The sequence below is a fragment of the Heterocephalus glaber genome, unplaced genomic scaffold, assembly GCF_053883595.1.
Source record: "Heterocephalus glaber isolate CG9 unplaced genomic scaffold, H.glaber_assembly_v1.0 deba00000470, whole genome shotgun sequence".
In the NCBI taxonomy this organism is placed as follows: Eukaryota; Metazoa; Chordata; class Mammalia; order Rodentia; family Bathyergidae; genus Heterocephalus; species Heterocephalus glaber.
This window is the reverse complement of record NW_028258145.1, coordinates 9,913,817-9,927,428: the sequence shown is the minus strand read 5'-3', so window position 1 is coordinate 9,927,428 and position 13,612 is coordinate 9,913,817.

Here is a 13,612-nt window from a genome sequence, read left to right as displayed (position 1 = left end):
AAGATTTTGTTGCTATTTTTCCATTTTCTCATATTAATCCCATTCCCTTCTATCCTTTCCCCTAGCCCTCCCACTTCCTTCCCCTTTGCCCCTTTTCTTCCTATTTCACATTACCTATTATGCATTTAGTCCTTATTTACACTTTCAGTTTCTCACACCAGAGAAACTATTCGGTATTTATACATGTGTGTCTTATTTATTTCATTTAAGAGTATCACCTCAATGTGCATCCACTTAGCTATAAATGTCTCTAATCTCTCATTTTTTATGGCTGAGTAGTACTCCATTTTATAAAAAAAACCCCACATTTTCTTTATCCAGTCTCCAGTTGATGGGCATTTGGGCTGTTTCCAAGTTTTAGCTATTACAAACTGCGTTGCTATGAACATGGGTGCACATATATCACTGTGGTATGATTCTTTTAATTCTTTGGGGAAGATCCCCAGCAGTGGAATAGCGGGGTCAAATGGGACTTCAGTCCTAGTTCTTTGAGGTATCTCCATACTGATTTCCACAGTGGTTGCACCAGTCTACACTCCCACCAGCAGTGGAGCAGGGTTCCTCTTTCCCCACAGCCCCGCCAGCATTGGTTATTGGTTGATTTCATGACAGCAGCCATTCTTTCTGGAGTGAAGTGGAATCTCAGCGTTGTTTTCATTTGCATCTCTCGAATGACCAGTGATGTTGAACATTTTTTCATGTATTTCTTTGCTATTTCTACTTCTTTGTGTGAGAAGTGTCTGTTCATTTCAGATGCCCATTTTTGGATTGGGTCTTTAAATTTAGGAGGTCTGATCTTTTTAAGTTCTTTATAGATTCGAGATAGTAGACCTTTGTCTGAGGAAGAGCTGGTGAAGATTTTTTCCCACATTGTGGGTTGTCTCTTCACACTGCTGGTGGTTTCTCTTGCTATGCAGAAGCTTTTTAATAAGAAGAGATCCCATTTGTTGATTGTGTGTGGTAGTTCACGGGCAACTGAGGTTTTGTTCATAAAATCCTTTCCTACACTGATGCCTTCAAGGGTTCTACCTAACCTCTGTTCCAACTGGTTCAGAGTTTCTATTTTAATATTTAGATCTTTAATCCATTTTGATTTTAGTTTAGTACATGGTGAGAGATATAGGTCTAGCTTTAATCTTTGGCAAGTTGAAGCCCAATTTATCCAGCACCATTTATTAAAGAGGCTATCTTTCCTCCAGTGAGGGTGTTTGGCTCCCTTGTCGAAGATGAGATGGCTGAGTGTGTCTGGTGTTGTTTCTGCATCTTCTAATCTGTTCCACTGGTCCTCAAGTCTGTTTCCTTGCCAGTACCATGCTGTTTTTATCACAGTAGCTTTGTAGTAGAGTGGCAGGTTGGGGATTGTGATACCCCCTGCCATGTCTCTGTTACCTAGAATTGCTTTTGCTATTCTGGGTCTCTTCTTGCTCCAAATGAATTTTTGGATTGTTTTCTCGAGGTCTACGAAGTATACTGCTGGGATCTCAATTGGAATTGCATTAAATCTATATAGCAGTTTTGGAAGTATGGCCATTTTCACTATATTAATCCTTCTTACCCAAGAGCAGGGGATGTCTGTCCATTTTCTGATATCATCTTCAATCTCTCTTTTCAGAATGCCATAGTTTTCAGAGAAGAGGTCTTTGATTTCTTTTGTTAGGTTGATTCCTAGGTATTTCAGTTTTTTGGATGCTATTGTGAAAGGAATTATTTGCCCTATTTCTCTCTCAGTGAGTCTGTCATTGGTGTAGAGGAAAGCTATTGATTTTTGTGTGTTGACCTTGTAACCAGCTACTTGACTGAATTTGGTTATTAAGTCTAGAAGACTTTTGGTGGAGTTCTTGGGGTCTTCTATATACAGTATCATGTCATCTGCAAATAATGACAATTGGACTTCTTCATTACCTGTCTTTATTCCTTTTATTTCTTTCTCTTGTCTAATTGCTGTGGCTAATGTTTCCAGAACTATATTGAACAAGAGTGGTGATAGTGGACATCCTTGTCTTGTTCCTGATTTTAGTGTGAAGGATTTCAATTTTTGACCATTTAGTATGATATTAGCTGTTAGGTTTTCATAGATGGCTTCTATGAGTTTCAGGTAGAGACCATCTATTCCAATTTTTTGTAGGGTTTTTATCATAAATGCATGTTGGATTTTGTCAAATGCTTTTTCTGCATCTATGGAGATAATCATATGGTTTTTGTCCTTGGCTCTATTGATATAGTGTATTACATTGATTGATTTGCATATATTGAACCATCCCTGCATCCCTGGGATGAATCCCACTTGATCAGGGTGTATGATCTTCTTGATGATCCTCTGCATTCTGTTTGCCATTATCTTATTAAGGATTTTTGCACCTATGTTCATTAGTGAGATTGGCCTATGGTTCTCCTTTTCAGTTGGGTCTTTCTCTGCTTTGGGGATCAAGGTGATGCTTGCTTCCAGGAATGAATTTGGGAGTATTGCTTCCCTTTCAATTTCACTGAAGAGTTTAAACAGTAGTGGCAGCAGTTTCTCTCTAAAATGTCTTGTAGAATTCATCAGTGAAGCATCAGGGCCCGAGTTTTTCTTAGTTGTTAAGTTTTTAATTACATTTTCAATTTCATTAGTTGATATTGGGTTGTTCAGAATTTTTAGGTCTTCTTCACTCAACTTTGGTAATTCATACTTATCTAGGAATCTGTCCATTTCTTCTGTGTTGTCCATCTTATTGGTGTATAGGTTCTGGAAGTAGGTATTGATGATCCTCTGGATTTCTGCTGGGTCTGTTGTCATTTCACCCTTTTCATTTCTAATTGCATGGATTTGGGCCTTTTCTTTCCTTTTTCTGACAAGGTTGGCTAAAGGTTTGTCAATTTTGTTGATTCTTTTGAAGAACCAACTCTTGACTTCATTGATTTTTTGTATCATTCTCTTAGTCTCCATTGCATTGATTTCTCCTCTGATCTTTATAATTTCCTCCCTTGTATGAGCTTTGGGGTTGTCCTGCTCTTCTTTTTCTAGAAGCTTGAGGCACAGCATCAGGTTGTTTAATTGGGCTTGTTCTGTTTTCCTAATATACACATTCACTGCTATGAATTTCCCTCACAAGACAGCTTTCATTGTGTCCCATAGATTCCGATATGTTGTATTGTCATTGTCATTTACTTGAAGGAACTGTCTGATTTCTTCTTTAATTTCCTCTGTGACCCATTGGTTATTCAGAAATGTGTTGTTCAATTTCCATGTGTTTATGAAATTTTTTGAGTTTCTTTTGCCATGGATCTCCAATTTCATCACACTATGGTCTGATAATATACAGGGGATAACTTCAATTCCTTTGCACTTACTTAAACATGTTCTGTGTGTGAGTGTGTGGTCTATTTTGGAGAATGACCCATGTGCAGCTGAGAAGAATGTGTATTCTGATTTTGTGGGGTGGAACACTCTGTAAACATCTGTTAAGTTCATTTGTTCAAGAGTTCCATTGAGTTCTAGTATTTCATTACTTATTTTTAGTCTAGTTGATCTATCTATTTGTGACAGTGGGGTGTTGAGGTCCCCCACTACAATTGTATTAGTGCATATATGACTTTTCATGGCCGTTAGTATTTGTTTTATATAGTTGGGTGCACTAGTGTTTGGTGCATAGATATTTATGATTGTCATCTCTTCCTCTTGGATTGTTCCCTTTACAAGGATGTAGAGTCCTTCTTCATCTCTCTGAATCAGTGTTGGTTTGAAATCTACTTGATCTGCCAAGAGGATAGCTACTCCTGATTTTTTTTGGGTTCCTGTCACATGGAGTATTGTTTTCCACCCTTTCACTTTCAGTCTATGAGTTTCCTTTTGAATGAAGTGTGTTTCTTGTATGCAGCATATTGTTGGATTTTGCTTCTTGACCCATTCTGCCAGTCTCTTTCTTTTGATTGGTGAATTGAGACCATTAACGTTGATGGTTATAACTGAAACGTATTGACTTGTCATTGCCATGACTTTTTCTTTTTGTTGGGTTCTCCCCCTTTACATTTAATTTCTTGTCATGCCAGATGGGTACATTCTGTTTTGCTTCCTGGGGTTGTGATCCTCAATGTCTGTTCCTAGGATATTGTGTAAAATTCTTTGGAGTGCTGGTTTGGTATTCACGAAGTTCCTAAGGTGCTCTTTGTCATGAAAGTATCTTATTTCTCCATCCATTCTGAAAGATAATTTTGCAGGGTACATCCATCTGGGTTGGAGGCTGTTTTCTTTTAGGGCTTGGAATATGTCACTCCAAGCTCTTCTTGCCTTGATGGTTTGTGTTGAGAAGTCTGCTGTGATTCTGATGGGCTTTCCTTCATATGTGATTTGTTTCTTTTCTCTGACTGCTTGGAGAACTTTGTTCTTCTGTTGTGTTTCTGGAATCTTAACAATGATATGCCTATGTGTAGATTTTTTTTGATCAAGGCTATTTGGAGTCCTATATGCCTCACTTATCTGTATGTCCAGCTCTTTTCCCCTGCTTGGGAAGTTCTCTGCCATTATTTCTGTGAGGAGATTTTTTATGTCATCTGCACTCTCTCCTGTTTCTTCATTGAGCCCAATCAGTCTTATGTTATTCTTCTTTGCATCATCTAGCAGCTGCTGGATTGATTTCTCATGTTCCCTTAGAATTTTGAAGCAATTTTTCTTTTCCCAGTCACTAATTGCAATCTTATCTTCTATATCTGAAATTCTGTCCTCACATTGGCTCATTCTGCTGTGTAGACTTTCAATGGAGTTTTTCATGTCCTGGAAATCTATTGGCATCTGTTTTATGGATTCCATTTGTTTCCTATGTTGGGATTCCATCATGTTCCTTAGCTCCTCTCTAGATTTATTAATCATGTCTTGCACTAGGGGCACAATTTCTCCTGTTATCTGAGAAATTATTTCTGATTTCATTTTTTCCAGATCCCCTTTTGTTGCCAGTTCAGTGGGTCCAGGTGGTTGAGTATCAGAGTGTTCCATGTCATTTCCCTTTGGGGTTGCTGTAGGTGATCTGGAAGTCTGGTTTTGAGACTTATTTATGTGTTTTCTCATTTTGACTGGGGCGGGGGGCTGTTAGCTCCTGCATGGATTACCTCCTCTGAGCTGGGAGAGGTGGGACAGGGGCCGGGAGCAGCGGTAGGGATGGTGACCCATAAGCCCTTTCCTGTGGGGTGGGAATAGCAGGAGGGATGGTAGCCAGGAAGCCCCTTCCTCTGGACCAGGAGCAGTGGGATGGCAGCTCAGAAGCCTCTACCTCTGGTCCAGGAGCAGTGGGAGGGATGGTGGCCTGGAAGCCCCTTCCTCTGGGCCAGGAGCGGCGGGATAGAAGGTGGCCCAAAAGCCCTTTCCTCTGGGCTGGGAGCAGTGGGAGGGATGGTGACTGGGAAGCCCCTTCCTCTGGACCAGGAGAAGTGGGACAGTGGCTCAGAAGCCCCTACCTCTGAGCAGGGAGCTGAGGGACTCAGTACTGTGGTCTGGTGGTTTGGTTTCCTCTGCGTCTTTGCAGTGTGGAACCAGGTGGCTGCCTGTCTGCAGTGGGGTGATTCGGTGTCTTCTGTGCAACTGGGGACCTCAGTAGGGTATGCGCAGACTTGCCTGTCTGCAGCCGGGCTGATTTGGTGTCTTCCGCGCAACCGTCTCTTCTTTCTGTGGTTGCCTCCATGCCAGGTAAACAGTTCTATAAGATATGTTTTTTCTTACTCGGACTCAGAGTAGCTCTGGAAGGACCAGGGCAAACGTGACCTCCATATTTGGAATTGGTTCAGCTCTGAGACCATTCCATGATGGTCCCGTCAGTTGTGAAATCCTCTTTCCAGGGTGTGATCCTCCATAATGGCTCTAGTTTGGGTCTAGAAGGTTCCTCAAGGTCCAAGTGTTGAAAGCCCAGCTTGGCACAATTGGAGGGTAGTAGAAGCTTTAGGAGCTGGGCCTGGCAAGAGGTTTTGGGTCCCTGGAGGTGACCTTTGGAGAGGACTTTGTGGAACTCAAGACTCTTGCTCTCTGTTTCCTAACCATCATGAGATGAGCAGCTTTGCCCACACCATGAAGCGTGGCCTCACTACAGGCCCAAGAGCAATGGGGCCAGTGGACCATGGACAGAGACTGCAACACCGTGAGCCAAAGCCAACCTTTCTTCCTTTCAAGGTGACAGCCTCAGGTATTTTGGTACAGAAACGGAAGGTGACCTACCGGTGCAGGTGTCCACTGTTCTACAAATATGTCTTCATGGAACAGACTCAGAGCAGGAAGAAAGGTCCCATTATGAGCAGATGACATGGAGTTACAGAGGGATCCCATCTCTAAAGATGAAGCTGCATAGCTCTATGTGTTTTCCATCCAGCCTAGAGAAGGACACAACTTACAAGGGAGTTAAAATCAAACCTCTAACAAGCCAATCATGGCACATACACACATGTGGTCCAGCCGTACTGATGGGGACAGACATTGTGACTGCTCACACAGTAGGGACACATGCTCTCGGGGCACAAGGATTCAGATCCTGGATTCCAGTCTTGTCTGTGAAAGGGCAGGTGGGGCCTCTGGGTTGGGGCCAGGAGGGACTGCCCTGGACTTGTCCCCTGAGCAGTGCACTTGCCATCCTTTCAGAAGCCTGCTGCTGGGGACCTGCCTGGTGGCCAGTTCTAAGGGAGCAGGATCTCTGCCTTCCACCTTTATCCCTTCAGGACGCAGACACATGGGGTGCTGGGTAGCTTGGACCCTGGAGAGTGAAAACCTGGTCCCAAGGCCCTGCCCTATCTGTTGAGCTCTGAACACCACTGGGGATGAAGAAAAACTTCCTCTGTGGGCCCTGGCTGAGGGGAAGATTTCCAGAAGCTGTCCACTCTCTGGGTGGGTCTGAAGAAGCAAGGATGTGCCTTAAATTATTCAGAGCAGATTTTTCCAGGTGATGGGCAAAAACTATTTATGGGGGCTGGGAGTGAAAACAGCAAAGAAAGGGCAGAATTGTAATGTGGCAGGAAGTGTTTGTCAGTGGAGAAGTTTTCCCCTTTATGAGGCAGGAAGTGGATGAAGGAGCTTGAGGGTGACTTCCAACTCCAACATCCTGTGTTTGCAGACTGTTTCTCAGTCAGGGAAAACATGGTCCCAATTCCCAAGGATAAGGGCTCACTTATGCCCTTAGCTGATCTTTACCAAGGACCTTCCATGTAGTAAAAAAACTAAAAGTGCACAAGGAAGGAGGAAAAGTTTAAAGGTGTAGTTTTAAAGCTGGGACTGGAATCAGGAGGAAACAAGAGGTGAGGGCGCTGCACCTGCAGGCATCCCCTTCACCCTTGTTGAGCTTTCCGTGGTTTCCATCACCCAAGGTCAACACCCTCCAAAAATATTCAGGGAAAATTCCAGAAACAAACAGCTCATATTTATGAACTGCACGCTGTTCTAAAGCGTTCCAGGAGAGATCACACCCCACCCTGTTTTGCCCCACCCAGCGGGTCCACTCTCTCCACCCAGTGCCTCTGAGAAGCCCTCATGGCCACCAGACCCACTGTCACAGCCCTTGCTGCACTTCATGATGACCTGGAAGTGCAGCAGCAGCTATGCCCAGGAGTGGCCTGGGCACCAGCAGTGGACAGATGGGTGAGCTCTGTGCCGTGTGGATAGGGCGTGGTGCCATAGCAGTTACAGGGACAGGTCCCCCCACCCCATAAGGGGGGGTGCCAAAACGTGGTTGGGGGTGGGTGCTAGTTGTGGGGGAATCCTTCCAGCTTTGTGAATCTTCCCAAGACTGGTTCTGGCAAGCACAGGTCTGGCTTCACTGAGTGTGGAAGCTGTGTTAGGCCAGTCAGGCAAGGTGATGACCTGTCTGGTATAAACTGGGCCCACAGTCTGAGAGACACAAATTTGCTTTTTTCATTGGCACATGTGAAGTGGCCTGCCTGGAGCCCCTTCATGCACAGGGCTAGTCAAGAAGCCTGTGTTCCCCTGCCCACATTGCCCGCCCATTGATGGGCACCCTTGTAGAAGGGAGGCTGGTATTTGGTGTAACTCTCACCATGGCTGACCCTCACCTCAGAGGGTGACTAAAGCAGCGTCTCAACCCATACGTGCTGTGGTCTTGAGGACGATCAGCCTGCAAATATCAGCCACCTCTTCCTGGGATTAGGAGACACTCAATGAGTAGTGACTGTTTTACTTCACAGGAGAGAAACCTGACATTTGGGAATTAAATAACATTCCTAAGGTTCCCACCAGCCTCACCCTGGCCTAGAAAGTTCAGCCTCATTCCCACTGCCTCCCTCAGCAGGACATCAGCTTCTCTGAGAGCCCTTGGATACCAGAACAACTTAGCAAGTTACTCTCCTACTGCCAGCACCCGGAGGCATTGATGATTCGGTGAGGAGGGACAGCAGAAGTGGTACCTCAGGGAGTGGAAGCTTGAGGCAGGGTCGTCAGCTCAGCTTCTGTCTAGTAAAGTCCTGGACTCTGATGGGGGCACCAGCAGGGAGGACACAGGACAACTGCAGGACAGCTTGTGAGAGGCCAGGGCTGGCAACAGTCGGGGCTCTGGGCCGAGGAGCAGGAGTGGTGCTGATGGCACACAGGAGGTGCCTGTGTCCCACATCCGGGAGGACTTGTTCCCCATGGAGCCCCAGACACAACCCTCCACCAGGCGAGTCTCACAATCAGTGCAGCTCAGGGCAGGGGAGAAGAGGTGGGGCCGGGTGGATGGAAGGGGGAGTGTGAGTGTGTTTGTGTGAGAATGCAAGAGGCTTCAGTGTGTGTAAGATGTGAGGGGAATGTATGCGTGGGTGAGTGAGTGTGTGGTGGATATGTGTGAGCGTGCATGTGAATGTGTGTGACTGTGCGTGAGTGTGAGCAGGCCAGTGCTGCAGGGTGTGTAGCAGGACACTGACATCCATGGCGGGTACATGGCTGTGTGCAGAGGGCATACCTCTGAGCTGCCCTGAGCTGCCTGATAGCTGAATATCAAAAGCACGTCCTTTCCTGGGACCTTCCACTCCAAATATTCATCTTTCCTGTCCACAAGAAGGAAGGACCCAGCCCGAGCCTGGACTCTAGGACTTACCTCACTTGCAGCACTCACAGCTCCCCCTGTCATGAATGAGGAGGGCGAGGAGGGCAGATGTGGATCCTCAGCTGACTTTCTGCACCCTTGGGTCTGTAGGGGGCGCAGTGGGTGTCCAAGGCTGAGCCCCAGGTTGCCATCACAGTCAGCTGGAGTCCTCAGGGAAGACAAGGGAAGTCCCAGAAATTATTTTGAAAGGTGTGACAAGTGCAAATTATGTATGTTGGTGGCAAGAAGAGTTTATTTTTCTATTTTCAACACAGAAACGTGAAGAGATCACAGTGGAACAAGGAACTCTTGGTTCAGAGGAACAGCTGCCTGAGCCATATTTAACCTTTTTCATGTCACTTCCTGCACATTTCTAATGTTGTCTGCTTTTAGCTTAGCAAGAGGCTGCATATGGACTTCAAGAAGAAAACCTGATTCAGGCGAGATTTAATCTAAGTTTTTTTTTTCTGAAAACTAAGAGATCCAGGGGCATTTTAGAATATCACTTTGCATCAATGATTACCTAAACAACTTTATAATCACCTCATTGTTCATGCAGGCTCTCAATCAGCTTCTTACTTTTTAAGTTCACCTTCTCTCATGCTCTTTACTACCTGTTCTCTCAAGGTTGTCCCTGAGGTCTGTGTCACTGTGACCTTCCAGAACATGTGGTCAGCACCTCCTGGAGTTTTAAAATCTTTTATAGCTTGCTGTGCTCCCCAGACCAGTTTTGCAACATGGAAAGACCAGTCCGAAGTGGGGCCCTGGCTGCTGGGACCTGGGGCTGATGCTGACGTGGTCAGGAGCTGCCTGGTAGGATGAGCCGGGGATATTTGCAGCTTGTTTCAGGGTTCCTAGTTTTCCCTTGGGTTTTGTCTCTGGGTCTCTCCTTCCTGAATTCATCTAGTTCGGCCGGCCTGGGGGGAATCTAGGGGCACAGCCTTCCGAATCCCCTAGAGATGAGGTCCATGGCATGGCTTCTTTTCTCTCCTTGCTTGTTCCAGTGTCTGGACCAAATCCCAGCTATTGACTGCCAGCTCATGTCAGTGCACACTGTGAAACCATGAACCCCTCGTGTTTCTGTCTCTCTGACCATTAGGAATGTTGGAGTTTCAAAGTGTTCCTCCAGTTCCTAAAGGGATTTGAGCATCTTGTCCCAAGAGCCAATTTCTGTGAAATTCTTGGGCTGAAGTGTCTGATGTGATTGCCAACCCCTCCATCCTGGAATGTAAGCTCAGCAGGGGTCAAGCCCCACACTCCAACCATGGTGTCCCCAGTGCCTGTTGCATCACTTGACCCATGGCAGGAACTCCATAGATACTCCAGAATAAAGAACAAAATTCTCATGCCACCACCCATCTTTCACAGACGCCTTTCCTAGTCTTCCTAGCATGTCCTCATGTCCCAGGAAGGAGGACACCATCAGCCCTTTGGTTCCTACCATCCAAGCCTGTCTGTCCTTTTTGCTGCTCTCTGAGCTAACCCCATCCTTCCCCACTCTGAACAGGGTGTGCACTGGATCTGCTCAAGCGAGGTCCCTCCAGGGCCAAGGCCTTGGGTTTGCTTCGAATAGATAAACATATGGAAACATCTGGCCTGTACCCTAGCCCAGCAGCCCCTCTGCAGATGCTCCTCATCAGCCTTCAGAAGGCAGTGTCTTGGGTTGCAGCTTTGATTTCAGGGGCTGTGACCTTGGTATGGCTCTTGGGTGACATTCCCATGGACTTCAGAGACCAGAGGCTTTCCAGAGCACACTCTGCCTTGGGGGACATCTGCGGGCTGTCCCAGTGGTAAGAGCATCAGCCACTCTGAGAAGGACCTGTGCCAGGCCAGGGGCAGCAGGAAGAGGGTGTGTGGCTGACAACAGCCAGTGTGGCTGCATGGGTGGGAACCACACGCTCTTCCAAAATACCAACTTGTGGACAGAGGAGGTGGCTTGGGTGATGGCTCAGAAGGGTGGTGAGACTGTCCCATCATGGGAGGAAGCCCTAGGCTTCTCTTCCTGCCCTGGCCGCACAGCTGGGCATTTGGTCATGGCTTTGTCTTACTGGGCAAGTCCCCTCCCGGAGCTGAATGAAGTCCTCCTATTGCTTGAGGTGCAGCCTGCACACCCACAGCTGTCTCCAGTCATCCTGGGTTCAGTCCCTGGCCTAGTTCAGAGAGAAGTCAATGCTGCTGAAGGGAAACCTCTGCCTGCGGGAGAAAAGGAAATCACACAATGCCAAGTCCTGTGTTTGAGGAAAACAGGCTCCCTGAAGATGTAGCTGTTTTTCCTGCTGAAGGTAGACTAGGTGCCTCATCTGATGGGGGAACAGGCTTGCCCCTTCACCATGGCAACAGCAGTGTCCACGCATGTCCCCAATGCCGTGTCTTCCCCCAGGGCTGTGTCCCCATGTGCCTACATGAGCCTGCTGTGCCCTTCCCGAGGTCCACTCCTGGTCTGGCTCATCTGAGATGACTTTGCTGAAGTCTGTGTTTAGAGACTTATGCGTGAAACAAGGCGAGCCGGGCTGGCAGCAAGCCCTGGGCTTCTCCCTCCCTTTCCCTCCTGCACTTGGGAGAGGAGCTAAAAAGCAGGAAAAGCAAGGGGAAAGTGGAGAAATGGGAACAAACAGCGAAGGGTCCCAGCACAAAGTCCCAGCACAGAGTCCCTCCAGAACCTGGACCATTTTCAGGGTCTCCGTGCCCAGGTAGCAGCTGGAAGTTCTGTGGCTCCTGCATCACTACAGCCCCCAGAAGTTACCTGGAGGAGGGCTCATTCTCAGGCCCTGCAGGCCAAGCCTATGAGTTGGTGCCATGCGGACTGTTCCAGAATCATAGGTTAGGGGGCTGGGCAGAGGTCTCAGGCCAGGCTCCCTTTCAGGGATGGCATCTGGATGCTTCCCATCCATCCTCCTCATGGTCAGCATGCTTCTCCTTGAACAGACCACACGTTGTAGTGAGACCTGGGAGGGAGCTAGTGAGAAACTCAGTCTGTAGCATTTCCCAAGGGTGCAGGGTTGGCATTGGTTATGTCGGGCAATGGCAGGAAGCCTTGGCAGAGGTGAGAAATGTGCTAGATGGCCCTGTCCCTGTCCCTGAGGGCTGTAATGAGGCTCCTCTCACTCCATTGCAAACTGGCCTCCAGCCCACCAGCTGAGCAAAGAGGGAGGCTGGAGGGCAGGAGACTGGGCAGCAGGACACCAGGACTCTCCAGGCTAGCCCTGACCACTCTGCACTGAGCCCACAAGCATCCTCACATGGGTCCCAACCGCCAGCAGCTCCCCAATGTGCAGGTGCAGGTGACGAGTGGCATTAGAGATACCCAAGCCAGGTGCCCACGGTGGGCTCTGGCAGGAGCATGGGCAGTCCCATGACCCCCAAGTGGACCTCTCAGCCTGAAGCACAAGCAGGGGCTTGGGGGCACAGAGGCCACCAAATAAACACATGAGAAGTGGAGGAAAGGAGTTTGTCACACTCAGACACCCGGACACACACAGGCCCAGTCCACCCAACTGCAGGGCATAGTCTGTTTCCTCCACCACAGAAAAGAATCCAGCGGCATGAGTTGGAGAGCAATGATCTTCTTCTCCCTAAAGGAACTTGTGGGGACTTTCAGGCTCCTGAGACAAGGTCCTCTGGCATTTCTTCACACATGAATGTGGCTACTAGAAAATTTAAAACCCACCTTCAGCTTGCTCTGGAAGACATCGAGCCCTTCTCACCACCTCTCCTAACCAGTACCCTTGGGCACCACTCAGAGCCTCCAGCCTCGTCTTTCCTGAACTCCTCACCCCACCCTAAGGCCTTTTCGGCCCCCAAGTCAGGTTCCACCCAGGCAGAGGCTGCACCTGTCAAAGGTGTGTGTCTCACCCTGACATGTGGAGATGCCTTCTGGGACATCCTGGAGAGGAGCAGCATACTCAGGGAGTCCTAGCCCAGCAGCAACACAAGCTCACTCTGTTTCTGGCCGGTCCTTGTCAGTTGGACCCTGAGCTCAGAGCCTGGGCTGGGCCAGGACAGGGTCCTGGGTGTGAGACCCTCAGAGTGGTGCATGGTGACTAATACCATGGCTCCCTTGGAGCAGAGTGTTTTGCTGACTTTCCCAGATTCCAGAGGATGGAGCCCTCCTACCTTTCCTGAGCACTCAAGGTAGATTTGCTGATAGTGATCATGTGGGTTCGATGCCAATGACACCGGCTTTTCTGCTGAGGGCCACCTTCCTGTCAGTCTCCCTTTCCCTGGCCCCTCCACAAGGCACACACTGCTGCATCGTCACAGGAAATGCAGGGCCTTCTGGATCTGGCTTTTTGCTCACTGGCATTTGGCAAATGGCTCTTGATTTATTAACACAGACGGATTTGTTAACACTTGGCCAGGTGAGACCCCTGTCCTCAGCCTAGGTTGGCTTCTCTCTTTCTCTGTGGAAGAGCTTGACTGTTCTCTGATTTTCATGATCATGGTTGTGTGCATATACAATTTCCATACTAGGAGTAAGAGACAGCACCTTCATTGATATGTAATTCATTTAACTTGGGAAAATCTCAGTCCATTTCCACAGATGGCTTTAAAGGCTGTGAGGAGGTAGAGGAAGGACTTGCTCAAGGATC